Here is a 6,428-nt window from a genome sequence, read left to right on the forward strand (position 1 = left end):
GTGTGTGTGTATGGTGTGTGTGTGTGACATTGGTATGGAAGTCAAGGGACAATCTGTGCTCTCTCTTTTTACCGTTAGGGCTCCAGTAACCAAACTCAGGTCATGAATTTGTTTTGGTGCCTCTAACTCCAGCTCCAGAGCTCCATGGGCACGCACACACATCTGTATGCACACATCATATACATACATGAACATTGTCTCACACATGAACACATAAAATAAAAACAAGAGCATATTTTATAACCCGTCTAGTTCTTAATTGACTCTTTATTGAAATGTAAATCAGAGAAAATATTAACCTGGATATTTTTACAAGTTTCTTAGACAAACTTACAGGAGCTGGGTTGAAAAGCATGTGCACCTTAAATCTTCAGCTCTGTGTTGCCAAATTACTCCAGAGAAGGGTATGCTAGTGAGGCTCGTGGTATTTTGCCAAAGCTTCTTTGCCTAAGTTATTTTAAAGGCCGCATAATCTAATAGCACAGGCAGTCCGTGAGCGCCCTCCAGTGGCCAACTTAAGTTTTTTTAAAGAAATTTTTTTTTAATTTTAAATAATTTATTCCAAAACATATGATTAGAGCAATACAACCTTGAGAATCAGCTAGCCAAAGCCATCCATAGCATGCTGTTTTGTTAAGGGTGGGGATTATGAATAGTTTCCTCTCTTTGGTTGGATAACCAACGTGCTTTTTGTAAAATTTATTCTTTCTTTAACCTTGAAATTCCATTTCCAAGTTCAGATTATCAGTTTATGAAGATATATATATATATATATATATATATATATATATATATATATATATTTAGATTTATTTATTTATTATGTGTACAACATTCCATGTATGCTTGCAGGCCAGAAGAGGGCACCAGATCTCATTATAGATGGCTGGAAGCCACCATGTGGTTGCTGGGAATTGAACTCAGAACCTCTGGAAGAGCAGTCAGTGCTCTTAACCTCTGAGCCATCTCTCCAGCCCACCAACTTAAGTTTTGCAAAGATTATTTTCTGTGAAATTACACGAAGGTTTTTAATTTTAGGATTAAAACAGGAAGGATTTTAAAATCTTGGCAGAGGTTTATGTTGGCTGTTTGAAAGACCTTTTCTTAGCTGGAGGTAGTGGCTCACACCTTTAATCCCAGCACTGGGGAGGCGTAGTTAGGTGAACGCTGAGGTTCAGGCCAGCCTGTCTACAGAGTGAGTACCAGGACAGCCAGGGTTACACAGAGGAATTCTTTCTTGAGAAACTAAAATGAATGAATGAATGAATGAATAAATGAACAAATAAATAAAGACCTTTTCTTATATTAAGAACACATATTAAACACAAAGATATCTTATATTTTATATTTAATATCTTATATTAAAACACAAAGATATGCTGCTTGCTTTTCTTTCAAACTCTACTTTCATAGTAGGTAATGAAATATTTTGAATTTCACTGTGTTATATAAAAATTGTTTATGTTTACTAACAGATTTATAGCCAGTTAATTACCTTTTTGCATAGAAACTAATGTTTATTGATCACCTCCTACTGCTCCAAGCATTTTGCATACCATATACTTCCTGGGCACACACACACGCGCACACGTGCGCACACACACATACACATGCACGCAGGCACACGCGCGCACAAACACACAAGCGCGCACACACACGCACACGTGTGCACATACGCGACACACGCACACACCCACGCACACACGCGCACACACATGCACACACACCCACGCACACACACGCGCACACACGCACACACACATGCACGTACGCACACGCACGCACACACGAGCACACACTGGCGCGCACACACACACACGCACACACGAGCACACACTGGTGCACACACGAGCACACACACACACGCACACACATGCACACACACGCACACACACGCACACATGCACACACACTCACACACGCACACACGTCAGGCAGATGTGTGATGAGAGGACAATTGGCAGGGGTTGGCTCTCTCCTTCTATTACATGGGCTCCATGATCAAACTCAGGTTACCAGGTGTGGTAGCACGTGATAACCTTACAGACCCATTGTCCATGTCTTTTTTTTTTAATTCATCTGTTTCTTAGTTGACTCTTAATTGGAGTGAAAACTGCACCTTCCATTTTCACAGCTACAATGAAATTGTTATTATTTTATTTTTCTTGAAATTGTTATTATTAACAATACCATTTTATTGGTGGGAAACACAACACTAGCCACAAAATTAAAAGGCTAGACCTGTTATCTGAGTCATGGAGCCAGGGTTTCAACCCAGTGTTCATAACCATCTCGTAGCAATGCCTCCTTGGTTCTGGTGTCCAAGCATGTTCTCATTCAGGATAATCTAACAAGAAAATTCTTTATGTAAGGAAAAGAAAGGGAGCTGGAGAGGTGGCTCAGCTGCACCGGCTGCTCTTCCAGAGGACTCGGGTTCAATTCCCAGCACCTACATGGCAGCTCACAACTGACTGTAACTCCAGTTCCAAAGGAGCTGACACCTTCACACAGAGGTAAAACATACAAGTAAAACACCAATGCACACAAATAAAGTTAAAAAGATGAAACAAAGAAAAAGACACAGACGTGGTGGGGCATGGCTGGAATCCTAGCACACAGTCTGAGAAAGGAGAATTATTAGCTAGAAGCCAGTTTAGCTTACATAAAGAGAGTCAAGCTTGGGAAAATAAATAAGATACAGAAAAAGAGACCAAAAACTTCTCTTCTGCTTCTTTGAAAACCAGAATGTCTGTATAGTGTTGATAACAGAATTCCTCTTTTTCAGAGACTCATTTAAATTATGTGCATGTGTGCATGGGTTGTACATGGGGCTTAAAACTTGACAAATTGGCCTCTATACCAATATCCCATGTAGTTAAATGACAATACATGTTCTTACTGTCTGAGCTGCCAGACCTAATGTGGGCCTTCTTAGATTGTTTTCTCATTTTTCCAGCCATATATTATTATTCTCATGTTGTTAGGAAATGTGTTCTCCAGGCTAGGAGTAACACAAGTCCCTTTTCTAAGGAATCAGGAAGTATGGTGTCATGGCTGAAACCCATGCCATCAACCCGACTCTTCTCAGGCTTCTGGGAGAAGAATGGGCTGTCTGAGGACCTGAGAAAGGACTCAACCCCAGATCCAGCTATTTCTCACGTTCGTTATTTCACTTGTGTATACTTTGAAGGAAGGCAACTCTGGGATAAAAATGGCTTCCGAGTCAGAATTGCACCTGTAGGCTTCTTGATGCACACAGCTCTCACCCTGTCAAGGAACCTTCTTTTTGCAGCAGACAGAGGCTGTTACAGAGAACCACTGTTACAGCCAGTGAGAGGGTAGAGAGGAAGTGAGAGAGGAGAGTCCATCCCGGATAGGACATGGGTAAGACAAGACCGGCACCCGGGGTTCAGAGAGCACTGCAGGGGGCGGGGGTCAGAAAAACTAAAAGCCAAAGGGTTGATAGGATTTCAGTGACGGTGTCTTAGTTAGGGTTCTATCCTGTGAAGAGACACTGTGGCCATGTCAGCCCTCATAAGGAAGCACTTAATTGGGGCTGACTTGAATTTCAGTGAGTTAGTCTGTTATCCGTCATGGTAGCACACAGGCAGACCTGATGCTGGAGAGGTAGCGGAGAGTTCTACATCCAGATGGGCAGGCAGCAGGAAGAGAGTGAGACACTGGGCCTGGCTTGAGCATCTGAGACCGGAAAGCCCATCCCCAGTGACATACTTCCCCCAACAAGGCCACACCTCCAATAATGCCACTCGCTCTGAGTCTATGGGGGCCATTTTCATTCAGACCACCACAGTGGGAAAGAGCTTACAAGGCTCCAGGCCTAGCCGAGGAACTAAAGGCAGTCCACTGAGGAAGACGGACAAGTCACCTGATGCCCAAATAGTCCTATCCTTTGTGCATACAGGCATTTATAGAAGATGGCATGAACTTGAGAGGGAGATATTGGTGGAACATGGGAGGAATTGGAGGAAGGAGGGGTAGATATGATCAAAATGCATTGTACTTATGTATGAAAAAATGAAAATGAAGGCTTTTGAAGAAATGGTTTAATTGAAGATGAAGATTCGGAAATGGGGCTCTGAACATGTCCCTAGTAGATGAATTTTTTTTTTAAAAATGTATTTATTTATTTTTGAGATTGGATATTACTACGTTGCAGTTTCAAATTCCTGAGTTTAGGCAGTCTTCCCATCTCTGCCTCCTGGTTAGCATAGACTGCACGCAGGCGCACACGTCGGTCCCTGCTTTCAGCAGCGTCTGAAGCACTAGGTGAGGCAATGTGTGGAACTCCCTCTCTGCCGGCAGGTCTGCAATAGAGGCCGCGGCGGCCCAGAGTAAGTGAAGAGGTTGACTGCATGCTGAGTGGTCAGACCTCTTCTGTTGGAAAAGCTCTCCGTGTCTAAGGGACCACAGAGACCGGGCTCTGCCTTTGCCCAGTCCCTAAGCCAGTGCTGATTCCTTCTGATGTCTGCGCACAATGTCTTTGCATTCCTTTCCTAAGGCTTTGGAGTTTTCGCAATCTCTTTCTCTCTTTTTCTAATTCTGCGCCATTTGATCTGTATGTATTGAACGTTCTCATGGGCGCCAGGTTTCAGTGATAAACACAACACATAAAATCCTGAAAGCATGGGGCATTTAAGTCTTTTTTTTTTTTTGAGACACTTGCTTACTTTGTGAATCTGTAGTGCAATAATTTTAAAACTATGTGGATGCGAAGTTTTTGAATTATCAAATATTTTAAACCCACATGAGAAATATGTTGTTTAAAAATAGAGACTATTCCACAGAGAAACCCTGTCTCGAAAAACCCAAAAAAAAAATAAATAAATAAAAAATAGAGACTATTGCAGCCGGGCGGTGGTGGCGCACGCCTTTAATCCCAGCATTTGAGAGGCAGAGGCAGGCGGATCTCTGTGAGTTCGAGACCAGCCTGGTTATAAGAGCTAGTTTAGGACAGGCTCCAAAACCACAGAGAAACCCTGTCTTGAAAAACAAACAAACAAAAAAACAACAACAAAAAAAAATAGACACTATTAAGGTATGGACTATGGGACGGGGTTAGTTAGTAGAGTGCTCACAGCAAGAGGACTTGTGTTTGATCTTCAAAGTCTATGAAAAAAAGGTTGACTTGACTTGCTGGTTGTGGTGGCACAGGCAGGCCTTTAATCTCAGCACTAGGGAGGCAGAGGCAGGTGGATTTCTATGAGTTTGAGGCCAGCCTGGTCTACAAATTGAGTTCTAGGACAGCCAGAGTTGTTACACAGAGAAACCCTGTCTTAAAACAAAGAAAGAAAGAAACAACAAAAAAGAAACATAAAAAGTCAGCTTGGGGCCGTTGATGGTTCAGTGGTTAAGAGTACAGCAGGCACAGCAGGCAGCTCACGACTCCCAGCTTCAGCTCCCGGAGATCTGATGCCTTCTCTGGCCTCTGCGGGCACCTGCATTCCTACGCACACACCACACAATACACATAATTCAAATAAAATGCACTAAGGAAGTGTGCTTGATGATGTGTAATTCCCTCCCCGGGAAGGTGGACACGCACACATCCCTGGAGCTAGCTAGTCAACCAGGCTAGCTTACTCGTTCTGCCCAGGCCAGTGGGAACTGAAAACCAACAAACACAAAAGCAGAAGGTGAGTGGTGCCTACGGAGCAACCCTCGGTGCTGTCCTCTGGCGTCTGCATGTGTGTGTGCACACCCACACCCAAGGATTCTAGCCTTCCATAAACACATGCAAGAGTGGACCCGCTCCACACAACAGATTGTCGATTTGCAGTCTTGGAGAAGTGGGTTCACGTGCACCTTGTGTTTGGTTTCCTAAAGAGATGAACACTTTTAACATATGAAGAAAACTATCCCAGAAAAATACAAATTTTAGTTAGGTCAACCACCTACTTGACATGTAGGTTGAGGTTACGTTAGTCCATCACTGGGTTCTCTCAGCGTTCCCTTCAGTCTTGTTTTTTAAAATCACCTATGCGACCACTAGAGGGCGCTAAGAGCACACTTATTTGGCCCAAAGTTCTCAGCGTGAGCTTTTTGATGCCTTCTAGCAAAAGCCTTAGCCTCATGTTGTACACAGCACACTCTAACTGAACGGCCAGTTTCAGGTGTAAATGGTACGGTGACTCTTAGCGCAGCTGCTTCCTTTTTCCTTAGTTTAGTGCACTAACTGGCCCTCTAAACTCTCCCTTTCAGATGCCTTCAGGTCAGAGGACAGAAACTCAGGGCTCCTCAGGAACTTTCCAGCTCTGCGATAAACTGTGGGGGTGTGGAGAGGGGACACGAGGATGACGGAGCTTCCGTGGGGATGTGAGAGGGGACACGGTGACGATGGAGCTCCCGTGGGGATGTGAGAGGGGACACGGTGACGATGGAGCTTCCGTGGGGTGTGGAGAGGGGACACG

Source organism: Microtus ochrogaster, unplaced genomic scaffold, assembly GCF_000317375.1.
Source record: "Microtus ochrogaster isolate Prairie Vole_2 unplaced genomic scaffold, MicOch1.0 UNK120, whole genome shotgun sequence".
In the NCBI taxonomy this organism is placed as follows: Eukaryota; Metazoa; Chordata; class Mammalia; order Rodentia; family Cricetidae; genus Microtus; species Microtus ochrogaster.